This window comes from Haliaeetus albicilla, chromosome 4 (genome assembly GCF_947461875.1).
Source record: "Haliaeetus albicilla chromosome 4, bHalAlb1.1, whole genome shotgun sequence".
Classification (NCBI taxonomy): domain Eukaryota; kingdom Metazoa; phylum Chordata; class Aves; order Accipitriformes; family Accipitridae; genus Haliaeetus; species Haliaeetus albicilla.
Window position 1 is genome coordinate 50,003,674 of NC_091486.1, and position 14,563 is coordinate 50,018,236.

Sequence of the window (14,563 nt, forward strand, 5' to 3'; positions counted from 1 at the left end):
ATTAAGTAGGTGCTGGCAGCTGAAAGGTCATGGTTGTGGTGTTAAAGAACAGCGCAAGACGTTGTGAAATTCGGACGAGTTACAGGTTTGCACGAAGGCACGTAGTAAGAGATGAATATTATTTTTAAAAATTGCCAATGAAATACAATTAAAAGGAACATGTCTTGCTGAGCGGATGAATTTCTGTTTCTGACGGGGGGGAGGGAAGACGTCGTAGAAAGGATTTTAAACAAAATGGCTTACTAATTGATACGCCGCAACAAAATCCTTGTGTAGTAGCGTCTTTTGATGTGCCACTGGACAGGCGTCTCTTTCTTATCCATCTTAGGAATGAATGCCGCGTGTGGATGTATTCCCTCCACCCCTCTATTTTATCTGCATTTTCCCCACCCCCTGTGTGTTTTGATCAGCATTTGTGGAGGCGAGGAGGGCTGGTGGCATTAATATTCCTGGCTGCGGCTCTGGGATGTGAGCCGCTGATCACTCCCGGGGATGCTTTGCCTCCTTAATATCTTGCTTGCAGATGCATTTTCTAGCTGACCACGCTATTAAAGAGCTGCCATCAATCACGGGGCTCCCGGTTCCGGCTCGGCTGAGCGGGGAGGAGGCAGAGGCGGGCCGCCGCCGGGGGAAGAAGGAGCGTGGGTCTCCGTGTGCGTGCCTGCGCCCCGCCGCGTGGACCGGGGAAGCGGCGCCGGGCCGGCCCGGTGCGTGAGACCCGGCCGGGGGTAACGGAGGGGGGGGCCGGGGGGGGAAAGCCCTGCGGGGGCCGGGCGGGATCCGCGCCGGGTTTTCCCCCGCGCCGCCTGCCGCCGCCGCCGCCTCCCGGGGCCGTGCGGCGCGCCCGCCTCCTCCCGGTGCCGGGCGGGGGCCGGCGGCCGCGGCATGTGGCGGCGCCCGCAGCCGCGCTGCTGAGGGGGCGGGGGGGGGGGGGGGGGGATTGGAGCGGGGCTGGGGGGGGGCGGCGGGCCCGGGAGACGCCGTTCGCTCCGCCGCCCGCTCCGCGCCCCGGCCCAGCTGCTTGGCGGCGAGGCGGAGGGGCCTCCTTTTGTTCACCAACTGCGCTTTCTCGTCGCCCCTGGCCCCCGCTTCCTCCCGTCCTCTGCCCTCCCCTGCTCCCTCCTCTTCCTCACGGGGTCCACCGCTGGGCACCGCGGTCCCCCCCCCCCCCCCCTTCACCCCCACCCCCGTTCCCCGGCTCCGGAGGAGAAACCCCCCGGGTTTGTTGGGGTCGGGCTGTAGCAGCCGCTGGGATTGCGGACGAGTTGTGTTTGCCCGGCACCTCCGAGAGCTGCAGAGCCTGAGCCCGAGGCTGGCGGGTGAGTGCCCCCCTCCTCGCCGAGAGCGGCAGGACCTTCGCCGGGGAGGTGGTGAAGGCCCCCCGAGGAGGGGGTGGGGGTGGGGGTGGTGGGTGTTTGCGGAGAGGGCAGCTAGGATCTGCTTTTAAAATGGGGGGTGAGGGTCAATAGAGCGGGTCTCCGAACCAGACTGACGGGGTAACTTCGGTGCCTTATGCGTACAAGTTGTATTTCCAAGAGGAAAATTGCTCAGGTTGCTCTTAAAGTTGACTAATTGTTACGTAGCCAATGGTAACACAGAAAACACCTGGGTGGAGAAAAAGCTCGACTTCATTCTCTTTTTCCCCTTTTGGTTACTACAGTTTTTTTCCAGAAAAAAAAAAAAAGTTGGATCGACTTGGTAGGTGAGGTGGTAGTTTTTATTGGCCTCGGAAGTTCAGAACGCTGTAAGACTGCTGGGTTTTCTTCCCATAACAAATGCTTTACCTCTGTGTCCTAAATATAAACAGTTCAGCTAAAGGGAGCGCTGTGTTTTAATTCCTTTTTTTTTTTTAAGCAAAGGAGATAAGGATTGCATTTTCCTTATTCTGAAAGAAAGTACTTTTTCACTGCACTTGATAAAATGGAATGCCTTTGAAGTACTAATCGGTAGGGTGTGCGGTGTAACTTTTTTTAGCGACGTTTAATCGTGTTTTAAGATAATGACAGGAGACCTGCTCGGCCACTTTGTTTCCTGAGGAAGAAACCAGCTCTGCTTTGTTTTGCAATTGGTTTTAAGCTCTTCTTGAGTACATGTGGCTTTGCACTGCATGGGGCATTGTGTGACTGGATGGCCTCCTTACAGCCATATGGGGCTTCTTTAATTGTATGCGAATGAAAATGGCAGTTAACAAGGGGACTTAAATTTTTTTTTTTTAACTTAACATTAATGTTAGGCATGAAGTAGTGGAAAGTGGAGAACAGAAATCTAGTGAAATGTAGTTTCAGATGCTTCACCAATATGTTTTTTCTGGGAACTTGCTTTAAAGTAAACTGGATTTAAAACCCTACAGACGAACACTATTCCAATGTAAAGCCGTTAATCTGCAGGCAATTAGTTCCAGACGTGCAACCAACTCTGCATTTTTGTCAGTTTTTGTTCTTACAAGCAATCGCATTTTTGAATACTTACGCCTAGCGAGTATCACAAGACAGACGTTTTAGATGCTTAACAGCAAGTTGAGAATTGTGTACGAGCAGCATTTAAAAGCTTTTATTTGTTTTTCCAACCCTGTAATTTAGTAGTGTTTAAAGTATTTTATAAAGATCTGCGGGACCAGTGAAAGGTGGTTTGGAGTCCAGAGCACTTGAGTGCTTATTGTACTCTGGCAGGCTGGGTGCTTGGCAGGCACTTCTTGAAATGTTATTTGATCTGGCTGCACGATAGAATTGACTAGGATTACACAATTCCGACCCCCCCCCCCCCGGCTGTTTGAAAGTGATGCATCGGCGAGTGTTGTTCAGTAGCGTATTTTAAGACATAAACTGCGTGTATTCACTTTAAACATCTTTCCAGAGAAAGGCAGTTAAGAGTTTGTCTTGTTTTGTGGTTAGGATTTATGAATTGAGGCAAGGGCTGACGTAATCTATCCTACCACTTCCTTTGTGTGTGTTTTATAGTTGATAGTGCTTTGTTTTACTTAAAATAGCCAAGACTGTGTCTTAAATGCTTTTCTGTCTTCTTTATGCTGTGGCCTTCAGTATAAGCAGACAACTTGTTCAAGTTGTATGTGATTATGCCTCTTTGAGGAAATGGTTCCTTCCTTTTGTCACTAAGGTTCAGTGAATTGCTTGTATGCTAAGTAGATGAGACTTTAATTTTAATTAACATAATGATGTATACAGCTGTTCTGTCAGAATGCATTGACTGTCTTTGCTATTTAACTACAGGTTGTAGAGAATCTCTTGGTGTGTTTCTCAACCTCTCTTTTGCTTACTTCTATTTATGTAGAGGTGACAAGATGGGGCTTTTGTTTCCTGATGTGAGTAGTTAATAGCTCATCTGTGAGAGAGCTTTGTTTTGATTTTTGTGTGTGGGAAAGAAAACAAGCTATTTATTGTTAAACTAAACCTAGTGGGTCGAGGGGGGTTATGCTACCTATTGTTTGGCTTAAGAGTACCCAGAAGGAATCCCTAACTTCCTAATTTTACAGGGTCAGTGATAGGTTGCCCCCCCCCCCCCCTTTTTTTTTCTTGGTATACTATGAATGAGTTCCTGCTATAGTGATTGACCTATGTGTAGGTGAATCACTTAAAGGGTGATTGTGCTCTCTATCTGGAGAAAAACCAAGCGACTTTTAAAGTGTAGAGACAATGCCATTCCTTTTTGGCACCTGAGATAATCTTCACACTGTTGAAACTTTGATTTAATGGACCAAATCTCAGCAGGTGAAAAATAGTCAGATCTCCACAACCTCAGTGGGGTTACTTCAGCATCAACTGCAAGTACAGCTCGATATCCAGCTCATAGTCCAAAAATCCCATACTGAGGACCTAAGCTAACTATTTGGTAGCATTTTATATGGTTGAGGCTTATAGGCAGAAAAAGCCATCCTTCCAGTAATTTTCTGCTTTATCTTGGCATTGGGGTGCTGCAGATTTTTGGGAAGATAGTTTCTTGGAGAGATATGCATTGTATTCTTTAAAGAATGTACAGCTTTATAGAGCTGGCTCTAAATGTTCGGTCAGTGTGCATACATTAGCCTTTCCTTGTTCTGGGACTTTTTCAAGTGGTACAGAGAGATTGTGTTGATGCTGTGTATGCTGAATTAGGAGTAAAACCTTTTTGTAAAACACTGAAAACCAGTATTTCTGTAATTTGTTGATACATACGGATAACGTGGTATTTCACCTGAGGTCCAGTTACTGGTAAAAAAAAACAATTATGAAGGCAGAGTGTAGAAATAGATACCATGTGTTGAGATGATCACGAAATGCTGTTTTGGCCAAGTGATTTTCAAATTAAGGATATTTCTTTGTAGCATTAGCTGCATTCATCTGACAGATGAATGGATTAAAATGTGCTGATGGGAGTTGTTACAGTCCCCAGCTGTTGGCCTTATCCCTCTGGGTGGCCATTGTTCCCCTAGTCCCCAAAGCAGGAATATCTAAATCGTGAGTGAAACTCGGTTTTGAACTGCCAGACGTGTTCAGTTAAACAAATTCTAATTCTACTTTAGCTGAATGCACCAGGCAGAAAACAACAGCAGTTCAGGAGCTAAGTGGCAAGTGCATCTGAGAGTTCTTCCTTAGGGGTGTGATAGTTGTTGAGGACTTGGCTTACTTGGCTCCACAGCTAAGAGATTCAGAAAATTGGATAGAACTAGGAGTGTTTTCTAGGCATTAGGAAGCAGAAATTCCATCTAGCCTGTGGTGTTTGAGGCAAACGCTCAGCACTTTCATCTCTTTAAAGGCTACAGAGTAGCTTTGACTGCTTTACTGAAGTGGTGACTTAGGGATGTGATTGGGTCAGTCAACAAGCCTGCGCATTAGTTTTACTAATTTTTGTGAGCTGTAATGTCTTGGCTGAGATGTCTACTTCCTTTATTTCTTTTGAACATTGCGCATTTAAAGTGTCACTCAGATCAGTAAATGACTTGCAGAGAACATGGAGTAGCTCTGTTTTGCATTTTAGGGCTAAATGAGAGAAATGCTATCTTAATCGCTGTAGTCCTAGAATAGAAAGCTACCTGATACTCTGATGTGAATCTCTAATATTGATAGTCAATTGCATGAATCTTTAAACAAAGTTTTTTCGTCTTGGTGTGCCGAACACGGCTTTAGAAATAGGTTTGTCCAAGGGGCAGCAGAAGTGTCTTTGGCATATGAGGGGAGGTTCTTCCAGTTTTCTGATCTTAATGCATCACTGAGCTGCATGCGGTATGGGTATAAGCACTCAGTATAATGAAGATTGCCAAGCTACGACGGGCAGGCCTTTTCTTGGAATAATTTACTAGCCAATAACATGTAGATCAATGTGCAAAGATTTTCTGATATGTATATAATAAGGTGCTTTCAGAAGGGGCATTTTAGGGAAGAAGGGCAGAGTCAGGGGAACTGGAATCATAGCTGGCATACTTCAAACCGTCACGTCAACCGGACCTTGCTTTGCCTTACTCTTTGTTTTACCGTTTCTCATGTTGGTGTGTGTATTTCTCACAGAACAAATTTCTCTATTACTGAAGAAAGCAAAAGCTGATAATGATGTAACACTCTCAATGAAGTAATAAAGGATAGGACCCATGAAAAACTTCCTCTAAGCGGGCTTTCTGTTTATGAAAAATATTGTGAAGCATCTTTCAATGGATCAGAGGGAAATCTGTTTTTTGTACTTCAGCTTTCTTAACAGAAGTGAAATTCTTTCCAGAAGAGTGGACAAAAATAATATTTATTCCAAAGTTTGCCTGGGGTAGTGGTTTGAGTTCTGACCTTTGGATACAAAGTGAGAACAAATAGTGTTGAAAAATGTAAATGATTAAAACAAGCTGGCTTTCTTTAGGAAACTTCTTTTGTCAAGCTTTTTGCCAAGAAAAGGTCTTGGTGATTGGATAAATGTTTTACTACTGGAATACATAGTATTTGATTGTGATGTGTAGACTTTCTTATAACCACATGGCTTTTTTATGTAATGGTGGGTTTGGAATTCAGGCCTTTTCTAATATTAGTAAAAACACGGAAGAAATGGTGGCTGTAAATTTAGCATTGAAAACATAGCTGTATGCTTCTTTTGGGAAGTAATGGCAAATTTTGAAAGCAAACTTGGTTTGATCAGGCTTCTATGAAAATGGGTATCACTTTCATTTTCATGTAAGATAAATCTAGAATGCATTAGTATTGGTTCCTAAAAGTTAGGTACTTGCAGATCTTTCAGTCTTTTTTTTTTTTTTTTAAATGAATTTGACTGTAAAAAGTCATGATAAGTAAACCTTTTACTAAAACCAACCAATCTTGGTGTAGATACATTCCTGCTTCTGTAACACCAATTTTGTACACGTAATAAATTTTGTCTTAAGTGCTGATTTGAATTTTCTTGAAACTAGCAATAAAAAAATGCTTTGGTTTTGGCAGTGGTTTCTTTTGAATTTGCTTGTTTGTAGAGATGAAAATGACTTGGTTTTGAAATAAAGCTGACTTCTTGTTAACAGGCAATACGTGTTTCGGCAGCATCTGGGGTCTGATAAGTTCTTATTCTGTTTAGATGCTTAAAATGAAAAGCATTTAGTAGTTTGAACACTATTGTCAGGTTTTGCGTGTTAATCTTGTTTTGGAAGATCAGGGCCTCTGTTTTGATCATTGTTGTTGGGAACTAGAGACAATGCAGAGAATTTTGCAATTACATTGGATATTTTAATCCACAGTTCTGTAATCTCTGCTCTTGTTCATCTAGCTGGTAAAATGACAGCAGTCAAGTTCTAAAACTTCAAAATGACGTAGCTTTAGGTTTGTTCTTTACTGGGGAGGTTTCAGCCCGTTAATCTAATCGGTCTACAAAAATCAACATGTTTACCTAAACCAGGACCAACATGTTACGTCCTCTGACTATGGGAAGTTCCCAGGCTTTCTGTTCTTGCCATCAGGCCGCTCCCCGGCCCTCCCTGCTATATTGCTTGGAAAACTGTAGAAACCCAGCAGAGGGTAGCAGATATATTTTAATGCAGGCACAAGTTGGACCTGGGAACTTAGTTATTTGTATTTTTTCATGTTGTAAAGTTTCTTGGGTTTACTCAGTGACTGATGACTAAAAGTGGCCTCAGCAGGTAGTTAAGTTACAAGACAGTATGAAAATGACTCAGCCGTAATATTAGAGTCAATACAATTCAAGCACTTAAGGTTGGGGACTTTTTTTTTTTGTTTGACATAGTAACAGATCCCTGTAGAATTTACTCTTACAACCAGTCAAAACATACTGTATTTGCTCCATTTCCTATTGAAATCTAACAAAGGAGCCAAAAATCAGATTTCCCTTTCCTGATAATAAAGCTATTCCTTTGAGAATAGAGCTGGAAATGGATTTTTTTTATAGAGAGAGAGAGAGAGAGAGAGCAGTTCCTGCTTATTAATTGAACGGTCTTAGGTAAGCTTGTATGCTGGTTCATGTGAGAGTATGTGAGGAAGAACACTTCTAACCTGTGTGTTTAATATTAGACTATTTTAACTGGCTTAAAGTTGGAGACCTAGCCTGTGCTTGTAGTTGAGACTGGTATAAAAGAATTAAGAGCAGCCCAAGGTTGCTAGATCATTTGGAAACTGATTACCCTTTCGCAGTGTAATAAAGTAATTATGAATAGTGTATGAAAATTGGTTGCAGTCTGTTTCAACATTATGACTGCCTGTCTTTAAAAGAAATTGCATTGTCCTCTTTTGTGTTGATCTTATAATTTGCATATTCAAAGCATGTTAGATATTTGCCACTTCCAGCTGTAAATGCTAAGTAGCATTTAAAAAAACAAATTATGCCATCTGTTTGTATAGGTTTTCTCTGAGGTTTTTCAGTTCCTGATAATATTTCACCTTGGGTCTGCTCTCTTTACAATAGTACATGCCACTGTTGCTAAGGGAATTTGAACTACGCTCTGGTCTAAATTGAAAGAATTCTTTCATGAATGAATGTCATAGTTGTAACTGAGCAGGGCTGTTGCAGCTTCATCTGTTGGTAGGGTATTTCTCTGCAGCCCTGACATAAGAAAAGGTGGTGTTTGGAAAGAAAGAGCCAATGATGCTCTATTTTTAACTCAAGTGTCACATCATCAAATGCTCCAGTACATGGGGAATATCAATGTGAAATTTTTAAGATAAAAACAACAAAAAAGTTTTACCCTAACTTGACTTTGTGTGCCACTTTGTGGCTTTGAGTGATACACTTTGTGACTAAAATATTGTTAATGTGAAAAATAAGTATAGCTATGATCTCTAAATCACAACTAGGAATGGTTTAGCTTGGGATTGTTTGTTTTGCCTGTGCTTCCTTTAGAAGTCCCGTCCCTGCTGGAAGGATGGTTTTAGCTGCTTGTGAGACAGTTGCTGATTTACTGGAATTTAGCAGCACGCCCTGATTGCAGGTACCACTTTGGGTTCTCTTCCAGCAGGGTGATAATGAGGGTGGGCAGGTGCAAGTGGTAACCTCCTGTATCATATCACTTTTGTCCGCTGGTACTTCAGAGTCAGAGTCTGGATTTGAGGGACTAATTGTCTGAAGCTTGCCCTAGAAAGATGTGCAGACTCCATCTAGTTGGTAAAAGCAAAGCTTGTGGATTTTTAAAGCATGGAGCCAGTAATATAAATTGGAATGAAGCTAAAGATGTACATGCTGAAATTTAGAGTTTGTTTTTTTTTTTTTTTTTTAAATAAATGCTCCTGTAAGAGGTTACATTTTGGCATAAAATTTTATTGAATCCATGCTTTTGGCTGAGTGCTTTTCTTCCGAGGATGTACTGTAGTATCTGAGATGCCAAAGGTAAGTATCACTATCTTGTTCTGTTACATTTGTGTGGGAGTTCAACAGTAGTTTGGGATTTCAGGAGCATTACAACATTTCTGACAGCAAAATCTTTGCTCAGTACACATCTCAGCTCATTTTCAATAGAGAGAATTGTTGTTGGAGATAAATTCGACGCATTGTATGTCAGGTTAGTAAAATTCTGATGTCATTTTCTACTCTCTGAAACCCATGCAATGACGTGTAGCGTGAAGTTGACGTGGGTCTCGTGAGAGAGCTCTAAGAGGTTGCCAACCTCAGGTGTTTGGTTCCTGGAGCCCAGCTGGGGGTTGCTGCCTGCCGTGTTCGTCTCGGCACTGCGGTGGTAGCATGAGCGGCTCAGCTGGATTTCAGTGCAAAGCCCTCTGGGGTGGCAGAAATAGAAGCTTAGCATAATGCAGGTATGATGGCATCTCTGCACATGGAAATCTGTATGAGCTTTATTAAAATGGTGTGAACAGACTCTCTGACACTAGTACAATGCCATGACTCTAAGCAAACCTGGTATGTTAGGTTTCTATCATAGGCTTTTTCATAGTTGAAAAATCAAGTCCTTACCCAGCTGCTTCAGAGGAATACCTCAGTTATTGGGCTGCAAGCTAAAGAGTACACCACACAGAAAGCTACCTTTTCTTTGTTCCTATATCTTTATTAACGTTCCTAAAGACAGCTGATGCAGCTGAAAAACCTATTGAAAATATTAAACTAAGCATGAGATTCTGCGGTGTATTTTTTGCACTGCTGTTCTGGATATCTTGGAGTTCAAGGAAACTCGAGCCAGGCCAGACATACTTCATAAACTCTGGTGTCATTTTCTTCAAAACTGACTCTTTTTAAAGCAGTTTGAACATATGAAATGCACCAGTAGCTTGTTCGAGTTTGCTTCCATGGAAGTTCTGAAGTATATTAACTATTCTTAACCAGATAAACAAGTGATTCAGTCCTATAGATAAGTATGTGGATAGATGATGAATAATAGAAACTTTGCCTGTGCTTATCTTTAGATGATGTTGGAAACTTTCCCTGTCTCTTGCAGCCTAAATTGTGCATGTGACTTCTTCAATTTATTTTTGTTTTGAAGCATAATATGCGAGGAAAACAGTGGTTATGTGTTGGGTGGTTTGTTTTGTTTTGTCTAGAATTAAATAGGTCCTTTTCTTCTTAGGACTCTTGCTGTGGTTTTTGCTTTGTTGGGGGAGGGGGATGGTTTTGGGGGGTTTTGGTTTCCTTCTCCAAAAAGGCTTTTTTTTTTTCCCCTCTCCAGTGTGAGTGAAGTTATACCAGTCTGGGGACCAATGGACAAAGAAATAATATGCACAGCGCTAGTGAAAAATCACAAAAAGTTTTTCACTTTGTTCTTGGGCTGAGAGCTTGATAAATATCCTTCTGTAGGAGTCTATCATGTTTTTTCTTGGCCCTAGCAATGCCACTTGATACTAAAATGCTATACATAAAGATTTATTTAGTATTCTAAATAAAAAATAGTTACACAATTGTTTTGAAATGTCGTTTATACCAAAGTTCACTCTGATTCACAGGCCAGATCATAATTCAACACATGGTAAGAACTAGTCAGCAAGTAATAAATCTCACCATAGCTGTATATGTTATCTCATGGGAGAGGCTACAGGACTGTAGGAGAAAACAGGCTAATCCCTGAAGTGTTGGATAGGTTTAATTAGGTCCCAGTTGCTTGGGTAACTGGCACTTGGTGGATTTTCTTCTGTAGTATTTTTAAAGTAGCTCTTCAGTCAGCTCCTGATTAGGTTAGTGTTTCAGGAAAAAACTTTGTGACATGACATCCTTCTAAACTCCTGCTTGTTTGGTTGTTGAGTGCTAATGTGCAGTAAATGATGGAAACTTCATAGACAAGGACCTTCAAAGGTATGCTTTTAGAAGTAAAACTTTATTGCATCATACTTATAATAAATAGTGTAGTTTGTTTTGCTGTCTTTGGCTGCTAAAGGATCACCTCAGGTTTTTATTTGAAATAACAAGTGAAATACGGTAATCTTAGTTTATGGTATTGTGGGAATAAAGAAGGTCTTAAAAGACATGCCTTGGTTGCAGATTGATTAAACACTGCTGTGAACAGTTTATGGTGCTGTTTAGCCTAGTGTCTTGTCCACTGTAGACTGCAAGTAGTTTTAGTAAGCTTTTAACGTTGTTTCAGAGCTGTTACTTAAACCTTAAAACTTTACCTTGAAAATAGAGTTAGGAATTTCCTCCTGCTTCGTTTAGGAAAAATAACTTCCATTTTGGAGGTATTTTCAGGGTGATACACGGCTTGTGTGGTCTTACTTCGCTTGTCATGGGGTATTAGCATGTAATTATAAAAGCTAAGGAGATTTTCCTTTTTTTGTTTCACATGCTCATTCTTTTCTTTAAATGTTTCAGGTCTCTTATTTTTGTGAGAATGTATCATTCAGTACACAGAAGACGAGTAGTCCTGGATTGAAGGCGAGCAAGGCACAAGGCCACAAAATCAAACTTTTGCCACAGTACCTCTGCCATCTCGTGATTACTGTTGGTGGCAAATGATGAGATGTGATGGTATTGTAATGTGAACGAGGGCACCAGATTTCATGTGTGGCTTAATCATTTGCATTGGTTGTTCTTTGCTGAATGGCTTATGGTCTAATTTTGCAATATTGTTCTCGGCAGCTTACAAGATCAGACCTAAATACATTAATACAACTGTATTGCCTCATTCCGTTACATGAGATTCCATTGCTTTAGTCATACAATAGTTAAAAGTATCTACTGAGAGTACTGGAAGTAGAAATTATATTAACGTCTGAAGCATGACCGAAGTTAGGAGTTAGTTCATGCAGTGTTAAAATACTTCCTCTTGGTTTAGATTAGAAGCAGACTAATCGCTTGGAGCATTTTTTAATGTTTTCTTCCTCTTCTCATGAAAGACGTGGCCAGTTACGAAGTCCCTTTCCAATGGGTTCATTAGCGGTGGCCAGCAGTGTACTGGTGTGATCGTTCTCGTAGCGGAGAGAGACTGCTGTTGGAAATGTAAGGTGTAGCGTAGAAAAACCTGATGTGTGAGACCTGTGAGCTGGTCCTTTTTTCAAAAATAGTGCTTCAAATCTAATGAATTAAATTGGTTGCTGCCCAGGAGCAGTAACGTGGCTACAAAGAAGGTAAATTTTTCTGTTAGCTTTGATGATATGTACATTTATTATTATTATTTTTTAAAAAAGAAAGCTCACTGACTTCCAGAAAAGAGAACCAGACTTAAGGGAAAAAACTTACAGAAGCTCGTACCGTGAGAATTCATACTGGATGCCATTGAGCAAATGAGAAAGCTGGTATTCATGTGTGGTATGGCAATTGGCAAGAACAGTGTGTAGGTGAGTTCGCTGGGCTGTTTAACATGGTCTAAATAAAGTTTCTGTCTGTCTCCATGAACTTGCGAAGAACTTTCCGGTGTTGCAGATGGTGGTAGCTGTAGGAACTGAGCAGGACTGCTATTGTTTCCTTGCTGTGGTTTGCTAGGGTGAAATGAGCTCTACACTGGTTATTCTAGCACACACTGTGTTAAAATAAATGCAGATGAGAACGGATGCTGCTTTGTAGCAATAAAAGTTTCTGCTGGGCAGAAAAATATATACTAAAGAACCTGAAAGGTTTCTTCTAAATTTGTAGTTACTGAGTCGTAATCAGTTTGTTTAATGCAGTCTGTAGTTCCATAAGGTATTCCTGCTAACCACTGCATCTCTAGAGTATACTGAATTTAGTGAACTAACCTGAAGGCTTTGGGACACTGTGGAAAAGCAGGTTCAGAAGTCAGCAGATCTTTAGAATATCCTTCTTGTGTAAATTTTGATGTTTTATGAATATAATTATAAAGCAGCTTGTTGTGGTCTGTCTTAAGTTCAAACATAAAGGCTAATCTTGGTGTCAGTAGTGATTTCTACCTGTTACCTCACTCCTGTACATGCATATTGTGTGCAGTACTTTGATTGTAGCTGCTTCAGTTGTACTAGGAGAGCTGTAGTAGAAGTTACTGGTGCTGGAGCAAGTGTTACTACTTTGCTAACTTAAAAAGAATAATCTAAAAATTACTATAGACAATGGTTTTTTTGCTTATTAATCTGTTCTACTTCATGATCCTATGTGTTAAGATAACCTGTAGCTTCTAATTCTCCTTGCCATTTGTCAAGAAAAGCAAATCTGTGGGATTTGTGTGATTTCTCTCGTGTTTAAAAACTTACGACATCAAGAGGTGGAATATTTCCTAATTACCTGTTCACTGCCATTTTCTATCTTGCATGTTCAGTCTTAGCTGATGATGGTGTGGGAGTAAGCTGGCCTTTTCTGATTAAAATGAAACAAAGTATTACAATTGCACAATATTACACATTGAACAAAGGAATCATGCCTTAATATCATGTGGTGATTTAAGTCCTCCTTTGAAGTGGCAGGAAGATAAAATCAGGGACTTTGGATAGTAACAGCCCTTTTGCTGTGATACACCTGTATGCGTAAGCAGTGTAGATTTTCTTTTGTGGTGTTTGTGTTTGTTTTTTGGTGTTTTTTTTTTTTTTTTTAGAGTGATAGAGTTGAAGTTGAGGGGAGGAGGTGGGTGTATGCTTTGTTTCTTGCTGACTCCTATGAGTATAGTCTGTAGGCAGATTATTGCAGGTTTCCCAGGGTCTCGGTGTGATCGTGGGCAAGTTTATTCATGGATGTTTAAAAGACACCTAGCTGCATTTTTGGGGATGAAAATATGTTGGAAGTCAAATGCAAATATTAACAGTTTTGTTTTTCTATCACTTAAGGTCATACGAAAGATCATACGATCTCTTGAAATATAGGCCCTCTTTGCAAATACCTTTTAACATGCGTTTTGAACTCTTTAGCAAGAATGTAGGATAACTCGCTGTTGCATAGTTTTACTGCAGACAAACATACTTAAGCAGTATGCCTCTCTCACAACTTCCTGTGCTTGTGCTTTATCGCGCACAGTATTGCGTGTGCTTGCTTTTTCGATAATATTCCTGCTGCCTCGTGGCAGAACCTGCTTATGTAGCTGAAGAGTAAAGATCAGAGGTCATACTTCTGCAAGTAAAGTCTTACTACTTTAAATACTAACTATTTGTTGCTGTTTTCTGTAAATGCAATAAAGGAAGTGAGATGTAATTTAATACATTTCAGTTGTTAAGCATTATGAAATTATGAAGAATATGCTGACCGTTGCTGTAGACAGTCTATAATATGAGACAGAGATCGAGCCTGCATTTCACACATGAATAAGCACACTTAATCTCATGATTACAACAGTGCTGCTATACTGGGAAGAGAGGCTTTGCAGGAAAGAAAATTCTGACGTCTGCTCTGCTATTAACCAAAATAAGCTGCTCCTCAGAGAAAATGAGACCAATGACTGAAATTAAAGACAGCTTCTCTAGACAGAAATATCATGTCCTCATGTTTATGTGAAAAGTATTTTAAAACAGTGGACAACAAAAAATATGTCCTGTTAATATTTATTGCTCATTCTGATAACATTGTACCATTCTTCCCCCCCTTTGTTGTAGGACTGAAAGAGAGCAGAATTTCTTTGTTTCCACTGTTGTAGTTAAGTCTTGTAGATTGTCTCTGCAACTCTCAGGATGCTGCTTTCTTTAGAGAAAAATTGCTTTAATTATAGCTGCGTTTCAGTGGAAATGTCTGGTCAGTCAGCTCATCGTAGGAGCCCACCCTGCAGTTATTCTTCCATTTTGAGTAGTTCAAATAC

At 40.9% G+C, this 14,563-nt stretch overlaps 1 protein-coding gene across 6 annotated transcripts in view; it reads left to right on the plus strand.

Annotated features, from left to right (window-relative positions):
- RERE (arginine-glutamic acid dipeptide repeats) overlaps positions 1-14,563 on the plus strand; it is a 257,381-nt gene that overhangs the window by 50,697 nt on the left and 192,121 nt on the right. Inside the window, exon 1 of one of the 6 annotated variants that reach the window (XM_069782589.1) lies at positions 460-707. The exons of 4 other annotated variants lie outside the window; for them this stretch is intronic. The gene's annotated coding sequence lies outside the window, so the exon portion shown is untranslated. Of the gene's footprint in view, positions 1-459; positions 708-1,197; positions 1,320-14,563 lie in introns of those variants that run through there. One more of the 6 variants, XM_069782590.1, reaches the window with a different exon arrangement.